This window comes from Sapajus apella, unplaced genomic scaffold (genome assembly GCF_009761245.1).
Source record: "Sapajus apella isolate SASKATOON/1434 unplaced genomic scaffold, GSC_monkey_1.0 scaffold37, whole genome shotgun sequence".
NCBI classification, from domain to species: Eukaryota; Metazoa; Chordata; class Mammalia; order Primates; family Cebidae; genus Sapajus; species Sapajus apella.
In genome coordinates, this window is record NW_022436977.1 from 15,287,621 (window position 1) to 15,306,428 (window position 18,808).

At 37.5% G+C, this 18,808-nt stretch overlaps 1 protein-coding gene across 6 annotated transcripts in view; it reads left to right on the plus strand.

The window, feature by feature from the left end:
• ATP8B4 (ATPase phospholipid transporting 8B4 (putative)) overlaps positions 1-18,808 on the plus strand; it is a 381,647-nt gene that overhangs the window by 34,259 nt on the left and 328,580 nt on the right. Inside the window, exon 1 of one of the 6 annotated variants that reach the window (XM_032297800.1) lies at positions 11,463-12,592. The exons of the other annotated variants lie outside the window; for them this stretch is intronic. The gene's annotated coding sequence lies outside the window, so the exon portion shown is untranslated. Of the gene's footprint in view, positions 1-11,462; positions 12,593-18,808 lie in introns of those variants that run through there. 6 annotated transcript variants of the gene reach the window in all.

Genomic DNA, 18,808 nt, shown 5'->3' on the forward strand with positions numbered 1-18,808 from the left:
TTCTCCTGCCTCAGCCTCCCCAGCAGCTGGGATTAGTTCTTAGCAATGTTTACAAACTTACTTCTCTCCCACAAAGAGTAGTTGGTATGCTTATTGTCATGGGAAGATGATAAAATCTCTTCTTTCTCAAGAATTGATGTTTAGATCATTTGGGTACCCATTTGGTTAGTAGTATACATGGGAATAATAGGAAAAGAAACCTTTTTTGTAGTACTTGGTGATGGATGTAGTGACGTTAGCTAGTGGTTGATGAATGGCATTTGAGGTGTTTTCTCTAAGCGACTCAGGCTGAATTTGTAAGAATATACATAGGATAAGGTTCCCAGGTCCTGAATGATTGTATTTACAGAATGATTACATGTGTGGGCTTTAAGCTTGTACTGAACAATTTTTTTTAAGTGAGAATTTTCTTCATTGACATAAGGAATATTTATTGAATGTCTACTAAGTGACTGGCAGTGTCTTAGGCTACAGTGGTAAACAACTTCATGAATACATCATGGGCCTTTATAAAGATCTTATTCTTCTGTGACTCAATCTAAGTTACTACCTAGAATCTTTCATAAGCTGTAAGATAGACAGTTGGTGACACGTGGCCTATAAGACCTGTTATGTGATTGAGTTTACCAGCACATTTAATGAAAGAAAGTCTCAATTCAAAGAAGGGTGTGATGGCTATTAAAACATAGAAATATGAGAGTCTCAGGGGCAAAATTTGGCAGTGTCCATTAGGCATTAGCTATAGGAGAGTTTTGGTCCATGGAGTTTTTTTGTGTTTTGTTCCTACTGGCAGATCTTTCCCATATGGAGATGAATGCTTTGGGCTACTATAGCTTGATATTTAGGAGAGGTAGCTAACAGTTTCTTTTTTCTCAGGCTGAGCTAGTCATGCAAACTTGTGGTTATAATTTGATTTTCAATGTAGGTTTCCGTATAGGAATTCAGTATGCCATCTCTATGACAGATTGTTCATTGTAGAACAATATACTGACACTCTGATTTTATTTATCAGTCTTGCAAGCTTTGTTAAAGTAAGTCACTCTTGAGACAAGAAATCCCTCTCAGGAGGCTAATAAATATGCTTCTTAGCCTGGGGGAGGGAGGGGTTATAATTCCCTAAGGTGACAAATGTCACTCTATATGGCCTCCTGACATATGGTCATTCAGCCCTCCTGGTGAACACCAGACATGGCCCCATGCCCTTCCATCCATCCTATAGCCAGTCCTTTAACTGTAGAGAATGACCTCTGAAAGCCTTGACCATCAAGTCCCAAATCAGAAAACTAGATACATTTATATTTAAGATCTTGAGAGAAACCCCCAGCAATAACTAATCTGCTATGGGGTAATTATGCATTTAAGTACTTGGCTGCATTTACTTGTTTTCCAATGTATAACAAGTATTTTCCTTCTGTGAGTAATAACCCTATAAGGAAAGCCTTATTTTGTTTGTGCTTTGTAAAATGGTATGCTCTTTTCAATTTACAGTTATTTTTTCTTAATTATGGAATATTGCAGACTCACAGAGAAGTATGGGGAATAGCATCATGTGCCTACCACGCATATTGAATAGATGTTAACAATTTGCTATGATTGCTTCAGATCTTTCTTTCCTTTAAAAGTCATAATATGCTAATGATATAGAGGTGATTTTTCTGTTGAGCTTTCATGATATTGAACAAAAGCACACGCGTTTGGCTGTGGCTCTTTTCTGTCGGGTTTCCTAATAATGACAAGGCAGTAGAAGAGTATCCTGTGGCCACAGGAGATTGAACAAGGCAGCTCCATCTCTGAGTTAAAACATACCAAGATAAGAACAAAATCTATGGGTTGACAAAACCAAGAATGATAGCAAAAGTTGAGAAAGAAAAGCTGCAGAGCAGAGAGGGGCACAGATATCCCAGATCAAAGGACTTCCATTGTGGTTCAGAGGGAATGAGCAGCTGCCATGCTCCTAGAAGGAGCACAGGACCTCCCACTACGCCTGGCTGATGTTTCCTTGATTCTGGAACACCCAAAAGGATTACTGACCTCACAGTGAGCTGTCGAGCCTCTCTCAGCCCCAGTCTATTCTGCTGCATGTTGGGGATAATCAAAGTACCTATTTCATACAGTTACTGTAAGGAGTAAAGTAGAACAAAATACAACAGCCCTATAAGCGAGTCTAAGTATAACTGGCATTTGAACCTATGCCTATCTGATTTTAAGCCTTATTTTTAAAAGCCGTAAATAGAATATCCTTTTAAGAAAAACAACATCCTGGGGTCTTCTGCTTGGTCTTCCCCAGCCTTCAAGAGTATCACTCCAAATGGAAATGAATTTTGAGAGGCTTCAACATATCCCAGGGAGAATGCTCATAATAACTGAAGAAGTAATGTCTTCACCAAAAAAGCTGAAAAGAAGATGGGGATAAACCAAAACCGATTATGTAAAAGATGAAAGGAGAAATGAAATTCCCTCAAATGTAGTGGAAAAAGTATTTTAGGATAAGATCTAACGTAGGTTGAATCCTTTCTCTCTCATTGTACTCATGGGATCTCAATGTACTTATTTCTCTGAGCATCAGTTGTTTCATCTATGGAATGGGGGAATTTTTCTCATAGGATTATTAACTAAAGGATTAAATTACACAATTTATGTAACATATTTGATAATAAGACTAGCTGAATTTATTACGTACTTATTGTGTACCAGATCCTGTGCTACGCTTTTTATATGGATTTTTCTCTTAAATCTGACAAGGCTGTGGGCAAGTACTCATAATAAATTTTAGATTCCCCATAAAGCAATGGATAAAGTATATCAGTAATAGTAATCATAAAATTATAAAATCGATAATTTATAACTTATCAATTATAAATTGATAAATGTAAAATTTCAGATATTGAATAGTTATATAAACTTGTAAACATTTTGTGGCAGATAATATGCCAACAAATGAGCAAATCTGTGATACTAAAGGTGTGAAAGTTGTTGATAAATTATGCAGATGATCTAATAGTAGAGAAAGTAATGCACCAAAACGAGGACTAACAGTGTAAATGATTGTGGTAGCAGAGGCCACCTTCCCAGATAAGCCATGTTGAAATGACAGTCATTAAGTGAGAAGGTTATTGACTACCTACTCTGTGAGAGCATTTGATGAGTTTTGGAATTTTTCTTACAATCTCAGCATGGATATTGACAGAGACCTACTTAATTGTGATAGTCATAATAAAGATAGTGATAATAATAGCTTAAAACAGGTCAGGCTCGCTATATGAAAGGCATGGTTTTAAGCACTCTACTATATGAAACATATTTAATCTTGTAACTAGTCCATGAAATACTGTTATTTCTTACTTAGTATCTTTTTTTAGTATATTAAAACATTAAGCCATAGAGATCTCACTTAAGTTACGTGCTCAGGGTCACACAGATAATAGCTTACATCCATACAGCTTAAACTCAACTGTGGACCAGATGCTTTGAACATATTTCAATCTTCCACAAAACCCACTGAGATGAAGATGGGGCTCCAATTAGTAAGCTGTCTAAGTCATGCAACTAAGAGGCAGCAAAACTGGAATTTGAATGCAGATTGGCCACATTCTAAAACCTGTGTTTTTCTTGTGATGTCATGTAGCTCTTTTGACCAATCTTGGAAAACAGACCAAAAAAAAAAAAAAAAAAAAAAAAACCATACAAAACAAAAAACCAACCAAACAACAACAACAACAAAACAAACCCCAATCCCTTCCCCTTCCCTCACATAACCACTGGTAAATATACTCTAAAGACAAAAGTAGATAAAGAAACACAATTTTACAACATGAGGCTAAGAATGGCCTTAAATATTACCCTGGGCTTTTTTGTAGGTAAGAATTTGGGAGAAAAATTTACAGATAGCTCAGAAAAGTTGTGCGATTTACAGAAACATTAAACCTGGCCAAGCAAACTTTTTTCCTGGAAGGCTGGCTGAAGATACTTCAGTAGTTTGAGAACCTTCATTTATCAACAAACTCTAAAGCTGCAAATCACATTACAGGACATAGCACAGGCTTAAAAGTGATTAAAAGCACTTTTGAGAGATAAAGCGTTTAGAACATAAAAGATAAGTTTAATGATTCTAAGTCAAATTTATTGGTAAATTAGACATGGTACTGTGAGAACTGGAAGGTAAAAACAAAATTGCAATAGGGATTTAGACTGCCAAAACGTGTAAAACAAAATGAGATTGAAGAGTGGAGGGAGAGTGAGCCAATAGCTAAAATTATTATTCTCATTAGAAGGGAGTTCAATGTTTTCTTGGTTAGTAATAGGAATGAATAATAGAAGTAATGAAAACAGTTGTATTAAAACATGTTAATGTTAATAATGGTTAAAAAAAAAAATTGTGAGTGAGCCAAACAGCCAGGCTCATTTCTGTTAAAAGGATTTCAGAGTGAATGGTAGAAGTGGTGAAAACAGTTGAATTGTATTAAAATGTATTAATGTTAAAAGATGTTAGAAAGTGTTAGCTTAATTATAGCTATTTTCTGATTTTGTTTAAGAGTTTAAAAAAATGATGATGGAAAGCACTGCTTCCCACTGGTTCTTATTCTCTCACTTTCTTTCACATAGGCCCAGGCATGATCTATCCCCATTCACTTCTCTTGAACTTTAACAGAATTTGAGAAGGGAGATGAACTCATTTGAGTGATGAGAAACTTATCCTGTCTCAAACTCAGAAAATTCAGTAAAGCAAAACACTTAATAAATTTTATCTGAATATATATATTTGAGACTTAGTCTCGCTCTGTTGCAGGCTGGAGTGCAGTGGCACAATCTTGGCTCACGGCAAACTCCACCTCCTGGGTTCAAGTGATTCTCCTGCCTCAGCCTCCCTAGTAGCTGGGACTACAGACGTCTGCCAACACATACAGCTAATTTTTGTATTTTTAGTAGAGATGGGGTTTCACCATGTTGGCCAGGATGGTCTCAATCTCTTGACCTCATGATCTGCCTGCCTCGGTCTCCCAAAGTGCTGGGATTATAGTCATGAGCCACTGTGCCTGGCCTATCTGAATATATTTAATGCACAAAGGTAGATGGGCAGTTTTTAAAGGATTTTTTTCCTGAGGGGAATTATTGATCCCATATAGGAAGTACATGGGATTATGTAAATTGGTGAAGGCTTAACCAATAGTTTTACATGCTTAGAAAGACTCCCACCCAAAAATTATTATTCTAATTGTGTAATTTATTCCTAGAATCTGAAAATACCTTGTTGACATTATGGTTATTGGATGAAATCTATTGCCGTTCTTGTGATTTTTGTGGCTGGTAAAACAATGCCCATTTGGATTTTCCAGTGTTCATTCAGTGCAACAATATGGTTGAGTGCCTCCAACTCTCCGCAGTCAGTGCTACAATCACACCACTAAGCTCCCTGCAACATGAACTCCTTTTATTTCCCTCCCACCCATTAAAACAAGACTGTACATTTCCATAGTCAGGAAACTTCTCTTTCCTTTTAACTCAGAATCTAAGTGGTTGAGAGTAGAGTAGAAAAATATGGTTCACCATCATTCTGAGTGTGTGAGCTGAGATGGTCACTGGGCCTCTTTAGGCCCACATAATAATGATGTATCTGTGTTTCTCTGAGAAAAGAATAGCTTAACAGGCAAATTTCATGTTCCTGTGTGTGGGGTGCATAGACAATTAATTGTCCCCTTTTCTTTTATAGAAATAAAAATCATTTAAAAAATTTAATATTCACAACATACCTGCTCTATACCTAGCAACATGTATGTTTGTTGCCTTTTCCTTATTTACTTTCAAAGAGCATTTGAGGTAATGTACAAAAAGCATAGAAAAGTCAAAGGGATAACAATATATGAAGAAGCTAGTATAGGAAGAATATGTTTAGGTGGACCCTAAAGTACATGCTACAAGGACCTTACAAGGACCTGCCTGCTTAGGCTAGCAGTTTGTTGAGTGCTACTGGAGCTATTAAGAAAGTGGGTACAAATTTTGCTTTCTACCTTCGAGGAGCAAATATAATCTACTCAGGAAGAGAAGCCCAGCACAGTAGAATCAACCTAATAATAGGTAAGAATGAAAAGATGCTGCAAAATTCTAATTTTATGATGTGGCCTGTAAATGCTAGGGAAAGGAGAGCTCAAAGTACAAAAAAATATTTGAGGAAGTTTTGCCAGAGGGAATGGGAAGTGATTCATGCCTTGTTTGTTTATTTGTACCACCAGTGTTAGCAAGGAGAGGCAGGAGCAAAAGCCTGTAGTGGGACCTTAGACTATAGGCTAAGAAAGTGAGAGTGTGTCATGAGGAAATATGGCTTGGGTAGGTGAGACCAGACTATTTAAAAAAAAGAGTTTAAATATGAAGTAATTGGCTGTCAGGAGCTGGGTAGTCACAAAGTGAAAAGGGGTTTTATTTGCCCTCCAGATAAAATAGGCCAGATACCCAAGTAGAAATGGCCAGGTTAATAGGGAACAGAAGTTGGATGTGGTGAGAGCTGTAGATTTAAGAATATCAGCTGGAAGGAGATGCTTAAAGTTAGGAGAGAAGTGGGACTACTCATTAAGCAGTGACGGAACGTGTTGAGTGTGAGGTATGGGGAAACTCAGTTTGTTGGAGAGTGGGAGGGAGAGAACTGAAGAAGAAGTGGAGGAAAGAAGGATTGAGATGAATGAAGAGAGGTTGGTGGAGGGAAGTGTTAAGGAAGGGAATGGTCTCAGGAAAGAGGAAATGGTGAACAGGTCTAATGGTAGGTGCCCATGACATTAAGAACTAAGGGAAAGCATCTTTAATAGAAGGAAGTAACTGGAGGACCTCAAGAAAGCAGTTTTAATTTTTTAAGAAAGTTGAGGCTTGAAAGTCAGAGGGAAGAAAAAAACCCCACAAACTGTAAAAAAAAGAAAGAGGGAGTGAGGTTGAATTAATTCGATTATTAGCTTGTAATAAAAAGGAGAGAAACAGCATAAAAGCCTTCAGGCTTACTGAAATTTGGTCAGCCATTTTAAAATCAATCTCTCACATGTTTTGGCTTTTTAGGTATGTATTTAAAATCCATGGAAGGGTAAAACTCTACAAATATTTTATTTGGGAGACTCTAGGGATGTCACCATGTTAAAACACATCCCCAGACTGATGGGACATTTGGGTTTCTCTATCTTTTCTTCTTGAGCAGCATAGTTGTACTGCCTACATGACATAGACCCTCACCTATAGTCCTGATGACCAGGGCAATTCATGCACCAGCTGAAGAGTATAGTTGATGACAAGCAATGTGACAAGTTGGAATTAGTCATGGAAAACACCAGTAACTTGTATTTGTTATGGGTTTTTCGTTGTTGTTGCTTTTTTGTATTGGGGCATCACCATAGTAACAGTGGCTTTTAGCAAACATTAAAAACGGCTTCTGTTTTGTGTGCTGTTCATATCTGTGTATGTTATTCTAAGTTTGACACGGCAGAGGTTTTAATTTTTTCTTTATAAATATTTGTAGAAGAAAAGATATTTTTTGGACATCTCTCAAATTCATTTTCTTTCTGGATTGAAGAGTATAAAAGCATAAATATTTTTTAATCTTCTTGACATCTGGTTTGTTTAAGTAGTGTTATTCTTTAGCTAAGCATTTGTCTGACTTCTTGTTTCTCCAATTTAGTTTGCCTGTTTTAATCTTTTTGTTTTCTAGCCTCCGAATTTCTATTCCTAAATATTCTAAAATGGCACATTAAGGTAATTAAAGAATCTACTTAAGTTCTCTGAGGTATTTGTTATTTACCTGTCCCAGGCTTGAGATAATTTCAAGCATCCTCATAAACTAGTTCCCATTCCATCTGCTTTGAGAAGTAATGTTTTAGTAAAAAAAAAAAAAAATACAGATTTATTTTTACTTCTACTTTCTTCACTGCAATGGTACAAAACTGAAAAGTATGCAAGCAATATGTAATTGGAATTATAAGAGTTAAAATTAGCAGTGTTTGATGAAAGAATTTTGCTCTATTATAGCTTGGCTATAAGGCAATAAATTTAAGATTGAGAAATGAAAAGATGACATAGAAAGAAGGGCAAGTTATTTGTGAAGAAAGAACTATAAATGCAGTTTCCTTTGTTGGCAAATACTTCATGAGAATAATCCATAAATCAACTGTGTGGATGAAATTGGGCAAGTTCAGTAACAACTGAGAGTTTAACGGAAAAACCACGAACCCCAACGGTCTCAAAGTGGTTTTTATCTTGTTTTGTAATCTTCTTTACTGGACCAAATGCTCTGGTTCTGGGAATCAAATTGCTAAAAGATTATAACAATAATCTTTTATATTTTGTTGTTGAAAGATCAAATCATTTATGTAAAAAGGTAGTCTTAAATTCATGTCCACTATTATGAAACCAGTGCCCAGATTACTGTCACATTTTATACCTGACTTTCTATGTAGTTTCTTTTCTTTGACAAATAAAAATTGTATATACTTATGGTACATAACATGATGTTTTAAAATATGTATACGTTACAAGATGGCTAAATTGAGCTAATTAACATATGCCTTGTCTCACATAAATTACCATTTTTTGGGGGAATGGGAACACTTAAAATCTACTGTCATAGCAATTATCAAGCGATATGATTTGGATCTGTGTTGCCACCAAATCTCATGTCTAATCATAATCCCCAGTGTTGGAGGTGAGGCCTGGTAGAAGGTGACTGGATTATGAGGATAAAGTTCTCGTGAGTGGGTTAGCACCATTTCCTCAGTGCTGTCCTCATGACAGTGAGAGTAAGTTATCCTGAGATCTGGTTGTTTAAAAGTGTGCAGCACCTCCTTCTTCTCTCTTTTGCTCCTGCTTCGACCATGTAAGATGTGTCTGCTTCCCCTTTGCCTTCTACCATGATTCCACATTTCTTGAGGCTTCCCCAGAAGCAGAAGCCCCTGTGCTTCCTGTACAGCCTGCAGAACGATGAGCCCATTAAACGTCTTGCCGTTATAAATTACCAGTCTCAGGTATTTTGTTATAGTAGCATGAGAAAGGACTAATATTTCAAGTATACAATATGCAGGTTTAGTACAAAAGCAAGCTTCTTAGGTACTAAACTTGAAGGCACTATAATACTTTAAAAATGATCCAAGACTTGGGTTATATGCATGTGAATAAATCCATGTCTGTTGCATAAGTGTGTGCACAGGGTTAAGGTTGTAGTTGTGAGGAAGTGTATACAGTTTTGTAAGAATGTTCTTGCTTGAATAATGAGAGACTGTTCTCAGAGGAATTAAGCAGAGGAGAGCAATCAGAGTCACATGGTGAGATTGGTGACCTAAATCTCTAGCTCCTGATACCCTTGGCTTGGTGTCTTTAGCAGCCCTGATTGCAGGTTTTATGTATACTTTCTGGTTGTCAATCCGGTGAATCAGGACCATATTATTACAGATGTGGCTGGTCAGGTGTCATCTAGGTATGTTGTAGATGGTGACATCATCCTATAACAATTGTCTGAAAGTTTAGGGAAGAAGGGCTTTTTTTATACAAAAGGAAAACTTGATTTCTTAGGTACTGCAAGGAAATTAGCTTAAGTAATAAACTGTGAAATCTCAGTTTGGAATTAGCCTTCAAAACTTGTCCATTTATTTCTCTATATACAGAATTCTAACCAACTACACATCCTTTTGTGCTTATATCCCTCTAGAAGAGGGGACCTCATTACCTCCCCAAACAGCCTTTTCCATATTTTGGTAGTTTTAATCATTTGGCAATTTTTTCATCAATTGAGCCAAATTGATATTCTCTTGATTTATGCTCAATTGTTTTAGCTTTTCTTCAGAGGCCAAAGCAGAGCAAACATGTCTTCTGTTTTATGTAATAACACTTCTGATATTTGTGTTTAAAATATCAATCATGAATTCATTGAATAAACCCAACCCCAGGAAAATCACCTGCTATTCCTTTTCTTTTCAGTGAGCCTCAGCTTTTCTATAACTTCTTCAAGTGGGTTGCTCCAAAGTCACAGTATTCTAGAATTTATATGACCATTTTGAAGTACAGAAAGATTATTAATGGAGTCTGAGACTGCACTATCTTTTCAGTGACTGTTGAGTCTATTAATCTCATATTAATTTTATTTTTATTGTTAATAATAAGGACTATGTCACATTTATCTCCATATCTTGCTTGTCATAAGGCTTGTTGGCACATAATAGGCACTTACTCTGTCATTAAACTATTCCTTTTATTTTTTTGTCTTTGTGGACTTAGCGTCTGTCTGCATTGTCATTGATATTTAAACAAACGAGCCAATTACATCAGAAGCTTTGGGAGTGGAGTCCAGGCATTTTTTTTTTTAAAGCTCCCCTAGTGTTCCAATGGGCAACTCAAATTAATCACTGATCCAAGTTAGCAATAAAAATACTGAGCACAACACAGTTAAGAACATGCATCTTATCACTAGAGACGTCCCTGTAGGTTGCTGCTGGGCCATTAATCATTATGTCTTGTTTACTTGTTCCAATTTCTATAATGAACTGTTGGTGCTGGCAGCCCAATTTTTGTCTAATTATTTAGTAATATTGCTCTCTGTTTTTATAAGCAGAAAGGCTTTTTAAAAAACTTATCTATTATAGTGCTGATTTAGATGACTTCTTATGTGTATGGAAGGAGAAGGACAGAATGAATAATTGAACTTTGAAGATTCCTCCCCAAGTCATGTTCCTACAATTCTTGCAAACCACTTAGTTCCATGTTTGATATTTCAAAGAGTCTTGTAGACCCAATACCACAAAAAAGCCATTGTCCTAAGAAAGACTTTTACGAGGTTAGAAGCACAAATGAGCTGAACTTCTTTATAATGCTTTGCAGAGAAAGCATTATTCAGACTTTTCTAGATGAGAAAATGAGCTAAAGGGATATTTGATTTTTTTTCTCCCTTGCACTCCGATATGAGAAAATTAATAAAATGCATGTTGTTGTGCTGAATAATGCGAAAAATCTGTATGCTAGTGCCTATCTTTCTTTGGCAAAAGTACTTCTTTAGGTTATATACTGAAAATTATTGTCACGGGTCATTAATTATGAAAAATTATATTAGCTCATGTTATTTTCTCCTGAGTGGAATTGTTTTCCTCTCCTGTATCATTTTGTATTTTTTCCAGTTGCATTCATTAGCCCTATTGTATTAGGCTGTTCTTGCATTGCCATAAAGAAGTACCTAAGACTGGGTAATTTATAAGAAAAGAGGATTAATTGACTGGGTTCTGCAGGCTGTATAGGAGGCATAGTGGCATCTGCTTCTAGGGAGGCCTGAGGAAGCTTCCAGTCATGATAGAAGATGAAGGGGGAACAGGCACATCACATGGTGAAAGCAGGAGCAAGAGTGGGAGTGGGAAGGTGACACACTTTTAAATGACCAGATCTCACTGGGACTCACTCATTGTTGTAAGGACAGTACCAAGGGGGATGGTGCTAAGCCATCCTTGAGAAACTGCTGTCATGATCCAATCACCTCCTGCTAGGCCCCACCTCTAACACTGGAGATTACATTTCAGTATGAGACTTGGGTGGGGACACATCCAAACTGTATCTCAGGTATTGAGTAATTCTTGTGTATCACTTTGTTAACTGCTCTAGACACTTAAAATGTATAAGGTCTCAGCCCTTCAAGAACCGTTGGAATTTTGAGATTATTTCACATGCATAAATGAAATAAGAGTATAAGACATTACAAAGTTAAGTATGAAAATGAATGGTGTTAAATTATAATAAACATTTTCACTGTATCTGGGTAAGGAAGATAATTTTCTAGGAAGAGATAAATGCATTTCTTTTATTACAGTCGTTTGTACTGGTAATATATGTCTTTCAGAGAGAATAAAAGAATGGTAAAATACCATGTTTTATTTATGTAATGTAAAAATGACCTGACTTGGTTTGAAAACTTCCCAATTTGCACTGTAATTTGAATCTCTGTTTGGATTTGGAGAATGATTTGGTACCTCAGAAAGCCAAGTGCCAGTCACCTTTAAGTAGATCTGAACCTAAACTGATAAAAGAAAATGGTGAGCTAATTGAAAAGTACTTCCAGAGTATACTGGAATTGAATGCTTTAAATATAAAAAACAGTTATTTTTTTTTGTTTCTTTAATTCAAATGTGAATTTTATATATACTTAAAATCAATATTTAAGATATTTTGACATTAGAATAGTTCTGAATTTATGTTTTATCAACAAATAGTTATTATTAAATTCCTAAAACCATTCAGAACCTATATGCTATTGCCTGTGCAAATGATGCCTGTGTATTTTGAAATGTACATTTTTAAAAAATAAGAATTTCTTTGATCCCTATTCCTTCTCCTCAGTCTGCTCTGCTCCTCCTTGCTTCCAGATACCTGTGGAATTTCTTCCATGGTTCCTTTGTTTTCCAGCTTGATGCTTGATCTGATCATTTTTTTTTTTGCCAGAGCTTAAACTGAAAGTGCTGAAAAAAAAAAATCCGATTTTTCACTGATTTTTTCTTTTCATCCAATATACTTTTCTTAAAGGATTGAAAAAGAAGTCCAGAAAAGTATCTTCACCTGAGTCAAAAGGACACCTTTTACTTCTAGCCTAAGTTCCAGAGTAAGGCATTTCAGTGTTTGATCTGTGACATCGATTCAACTCCACGGCCTGTTGGGGGGAATGCAGTACCACCTAAGGTTCACGGTCTTTAGTACGCAAATGGGACTCCCTTGGATTTGTACTAATTTAACTTACATCAGCTTTTGAAAAAAGCTGCATGTAACCTTTCCTATACTGCAGCAATTTGTGCCTTTCAAAACTCTTAGAGCTCTTTAATACTCTGCTTCTTGAAGTGTGGTCCACAGACAGACCGGCATCATTGGCCTTACCTGGAGCTTATTAGAAATGCAGACTCTCAGGCCCCACCACAAAATTACAGGTTTGTCACTGCATTTTTATAAAACCCAAAATGATTCATATACATATTTGTGTTTCAGAAGTTCTGAACTGATTGTTTCTTCTTAGTTTGGTTAATAATGCTTGGAGGATTTTGGTAAAAGCAAAGAGGTGGTGGAGGTGTGGGGAAAGTATTTAATTATTGAGCACAGTGCTAAGCACTTTACATGTATTATTTAATCTTTACAACAGCTCTGCATGGTAGATATTCGTATGTAAATTTACATGTGGGAGATGAAGGACTGGAGGAATTAAGAGAAAAGTCGCTTAGTTGGTAAAACATGTAGTCACTTTTCAGGTTCAGGACTCTGAGCTCTCACTTTTTCCTAAATACTCTATCTCCTGGGAAAATTGTGCTCAAGTATTATTTAACTGGATTGCTGTTTCATTGTGGTAAATATGAGTAGACTTTTTGGGAAAAATGTCTTCAAGAAGTTCTTGAAGCTTTCCTGAAACCAGGTTTGTGAGGAAGATCTTTCTTCTTAACCTGTGTGTATTAAGTTTAAGGCTTAAGGTGATCGTCTTGTCACATAAGTAGTTTTTTTTCAGTATGGCATGTCTGCCTTACCTTCCTGCCTTCCTGCCTTCCTGCCTTCTTGCCTTCCTAGTGTCCGCTCTTCTTTAGTTCTGGAATCAGAAAAATTCCTAGAAACCCAGGGGATGCTGTGGGCCATGGCTCTGGCTAGGCCGATGCAAGTGCCTTTTAGCCTTTCTGGGCTTCACTTTCCTTACTGAGCGTATGGGCAACTCATTTTACAGTACTGGAAATGACAATTGTGGGAAGAGAGTATCTAAAGCAGGCTTGATACATTTCGAATTTATAAAAAGAAACATTAACCATTTGGGGAAAACGAGTTTCTAAAAAAGGGCTCAGGCCACAGACCCCTAGGTTTTTCCTCTTCCAGCCCTTCAAATTCCTTGTCTCATTGATAGCATCCTTGGTGACCCTCAGAGGGAGAAATACAGAGCACAGTCGTCTATTCTTCTGACAAGCCTCCTGATTTTCTTTCTCCAAACCCCCTGACATCTCTGGCTTCTTCCTCCTGAAGACTGACATACTTGCCTAAAGGACTGGATGAACTTTGTTTTCTAATCCTTATGTCAGATGGAGTGAATCAGGAAGAGGAATATGGATGAGGAATGTACTAGGGAAGAGGTTTATGAAGGCAGTAGAATGAAATGGTGGAGGATGTTCAGGAGCTGCAGCCAGAGCCATTCATTCATTCATTAATTCAGGGAAAAAGGGAAAGGATCTGGTCCGCTTTGTTTCACAGTAGTTTTGTACATTTACGATGATTCCTAGCTGGTCTTCCTAATGATGCTCTGGTGGATCATTAACTATTAAACATTATTAAACTAAATCACACTGTTATTTGACCTGGAGCCTGATACTTAGAATTGTTCCTGTAAGAAGTGGCTCAGTTGCAAATCAGTTCAGTGACTTCGAGCATCTGGCCTAGTGAGTTTTGATTGGAGACTCACTGTGCATCTTCTCACTGTGAAGCTCTTGCTCTGTTCAGCACCCACATGGGCTTTTTGTTGAATCTCTATGTTGACTCCTACAGAAGACAAATGCCTATTTTTGTGTATGTAATTAGGGGACTCCATTGTCAGTCCCCAAAGCAAATTTATGGTAGTCTTTATTTAACTCAGACTATCTCAAGTATAACCTCAAATTTGGTGAAAATTCATTAAACCCATTGTGTATGATGTAATCACAAAAATTAAAGATTGACACTTTATTCATAAATTACTAAATTATTATTGATGTGTTTTAATGATAGAATATGCTTTAAAACTCTTCTTTCCCCTGACCTCCCCTACCTGCCTCATGTACAGAATTTTCCTTCTGCATTTCCTAGTCTTCTATTCTCTCTCTCTCTCAACACTTCTCCCAAACAAAAGCAACTCAACAAACAAAAAACACAAAGCCAAGTGTTGTGCATTTACCTGAATATAGATTACTCTCCAACCCTGGCTGTGAAGGCGCTGGTGACAAGCAAAGGCTAGGACTATTGCGGGAGAACATCTTCATGAGGGGATCAGGGTGCCAATTGCTTCAGTACCCTCTGGGCATGGCAGAGGGTGCTCACAACTTCATGCACTTTCCATCTGATCCTTAGGGGTTCAGGAGAAAATTGCTTAGCCACCCCTAAGGTGGTGTTATTTTTTTTTTTATTTTTTTATTTTTTTGAGATGGAGTTTCACTCTTGTTACCCAGGCTGGAGTGCAATGGCGTGATCTCGGCTCACCGCAACCTCCGCCTCCTGGGTTCAGGCAATTCTCCTGCCTCAGCCTCCTGAGTAGCTGGGATTATAGGCACGCACCACCATGCCCAGCTAATTTTTTGTATTTTTAGTAGAGACGGGGTTTCACCATGTTGACCAGGATGGTCTTGATCTCTTGACCTCGTGATCCACCCACCTCAGCCTCCCAAAGTGCTGGGATTACAGGCTTGAGCCACCGCGCCCGGCGGTGGTGTTATTTATGTAGAACTCTAGTATAGGAAGTAGAGTTCTATGGAGGATTAGACTGTGTGTAGCGTGCTATTATAACTCTTTGGCCCTTTGGGAAATTCTTTATGGGTGCCTTTCCTTGTTAACTGGACTTTCCCATTGTGTCTTTCTTACTGTTGTAAACACTGAGGTCTTGAAATTTGGCCTAGTTCCCAGACTACACAACAGCACGAACATGGTCTAATTTTTAGACCTAATAAACAAAGCAGTCCATCTGCACTAAGTTGTCCAAAGAATCTTCTGTAGTTCAGGAAATAGGCTTGAACAAGCCAGCCCCCATCTCAACTCAAAGAAATGCCCAGTTTGATTATACAAGATCCCTAAAGCTCAGGCTGAGATGAATTCATGGGCTAAAGCTTAGTGCTGACTCCCTAGATCCCCAGTAGATCTAAAAGAAGGAGGCATGGATGAGCTCTGGCCCAGCAGAGAAAGGAGGCAAAGAGATCATTAGGGATGCCCCAGGAAAGTCCTGCTGAAATACAGTCTTTGCTTTCTTTAATTTTCTATTTTGTATGCCTTCCTCTTATCTCTCTGAAGAAAGCATATACTAGGTCTTTCTCTCTTTTGATCTGTATTTTCAGTCATTTTTTAGATGTCAAAAAAGAAAGCAAACATTTTATCGCAACTACTTAAAATGTTATATGTGTCTAAACACCCTGGAGAGAAAAAAATTTTGTGTGATTAAATTAATCTCAGAGGGAAATTTAATTTGCTCCCCTGGTAATTACCCAAAATTAGTTCTTTGTAGATAAATTACTACTCATAGGCCATTTACTAGCTCTAGAACGGTGTTTCAGACACTGGAACACTAAATTAAAGATGATGGGTAGAAAAGAGAACAAAGTTTGTGACAGTGTCAGGCAGATTTGCTTTATGGGGAGATGGAGGCCTGAAAGCTTTCCTGGCCACTATCCAAAGGTCTAGATGGAAAATGAGCTCCCTAAACAAGCCCAGCAATGCGCTCCCTAGATTCAAAGGACTGGAAGTGACTGCTCCAGGTGATTGAATTAATGTGAGCCCTTCACTGTGCTTTAGTTTAGAGAGGTTCTGTTCTTCACCAGAGTGAAGGATGTTGGCTGAGCACCAGTAAGTCCATTAGCCAAAACGCAGTCAAGAGATTCTTAGTTTCTGACTTGTTTCTCATGAAACACAGTTTGGGAGAACACAGGATTGTATGAGACTTGCTTTTATAGACAACCCTCACAACTGTTTTAAACCTCAGTTTCCTCATCTGTAAAATGGTGCTGAAATAGTCACAGCTCATTGGATTTTTAAAGCACTGCCTGAGATGATGTACTTACAGTGCTCACCAAAGCACTTGGAAATGGAAGGAGGCAATACCATTATCTGGTGTCACTGTATGACCCAGCCATGACATAGAAAGTCATATGTTCTCCATTCTGTGCCCAAGTCTTGGTGACACATGAATCATACTCATTTCCTTTGTCCATAACAGTGTTTAGTCCACAGTTTTCAAAGTTTTTGAGCATGTTCCTTACTTGTAGAAGAAAATTATATCTGATTGAATGTAATGGCTCATACTTATAATTGTAGTGCTTTGGGAGGCTGAGGTGGGAGGATGACTTGAGGCCAGGAGTTCAAGATCAGCCTGGGTAACATAACCTGGCTCTATAAAAAATTTAAAAAAAGAAATTAAATCTACATATATACATGTAAACAATCTATAGGTGATTGTCTTTGCTACAGATATTTATATATATATATATATATATACACACACACACATGTGTATACACATATGCATGTGTATACATATATTTTTTTACTATAGATAATATATGCATTAAATTGTCTTTGTTATAGGTATATAGACACATAAACATATACATATATTGTCGATAGTAATTAGATATTAGGTTAACATTTTTAGTTAAAATGTATGTGAAGTTCTTTTTTTTTTTTTCTGAGAATAATAAGGACTAAAATCCTTAGTATGTATTCTGAGGATTCTTTTGGGTACCCAGGAAATTGAGCACCCCCTAGGGGGCACATATTCCCACTGGTCTCACCAGGTAGGATAATCTTGATGTTGCATTAACCTGGAAAATCAAGCAAGAAGGCTTCCTGAGGGAGTGTTGGCAGGCAAAGTGCTCTTGTTCTATTTTTCATTGTTTTTGTCATAGCATTTGATGATTACTTCCTTAAATTGTATTATAAGTTTACAATTTTATTATCTGCTTGTTCCTGCCTCTCTTTCTACAACTAACATAACAAACTTACTCATGAGGGGAAGGACTTTGCTTATTCACGTCTGTAGCCCTGATTCAATAATGTTATTGCCTGACACACAGAAAGACTTCAACAAAAATTAGTTGAATCAATGAATGAATGAATGAATGTTGGGGGATATGTGCCCTCTGTTCTTTCCTTCCTCATACTCGTTTTCTGCTCAAGTCTGGGAGCCCAGGCTCAGGAGAATGTTAAGATGGTGGTGGTGGTTGTGGTGGTAGTGATGAGTGTAATCAATATTGATTCGTGTTTTCTGCAAAGCCTGTTCTATGGTTGAGGCTTTCTCAGCAGCGTTCATAGTGGAGTGTTGTCATCTTTCCATTGCGCCCATCCTGGAAACCTGTGGACTCTGCCCCAGGCAACAGTCTGCTGATACTGAGGAGTTACCAGGGGTTCTGCCTGGTATCATTGAGGTACCAGATGTCTAATCTCCAGGTCCCATACATGCATTCTTTTGGCATCTTTGCATTAATGTGGGTGTTTTACGTATTTTCTGAGTGATATAAATGCCTTTTGGCCACTTCCTCTTTTATGCAAACAGTTTGTGGAAACAATCTCTTTTTGTTTTTTATTTTATGGTTTAGAGGTAACCCCCCTCCCTTATTAATTAGGATTTTCTCTCTCTCTGGAATCTGGATCGTACCATAAAAATACTGTATCTGCCTCCTCTTGTGGCAAGAAAAGCTAGGTGTTTCCCCCTCAAGCTCCGGAATGTTCCTTTTTATAGTTGTCATGATGTACAAATGTCTCATCAGATGTGGGATGATGATTTGATAGTGTTGAAACTGTGGTACTTATTACAAAAGCTCCTGGGGCTTGTGGGATTCACAGACGTAGGCAGTGTCCCTGGACAACCACTGATCTCATTTGGGTTTAAGCCTTCTGAAATGCATTTTTTTAAAGGCAAACATAGAGATAGAAGTAAGCTATATGATCTTGCATGCGTTTGGTTGGTTGATAGTAAAAGAAAAACCACTCAAACTTACTTAGTTTGAGTTGAATGAACAGATCATATAACTGAGAAGTCCAGAGACAGGGCTAGCCTCAGGAGGGGCTTGGTCTAGTTTCTTTCTCTGCTTTTCTTGGCCCTGCATTTTTAGTACGGAGTTTGTTC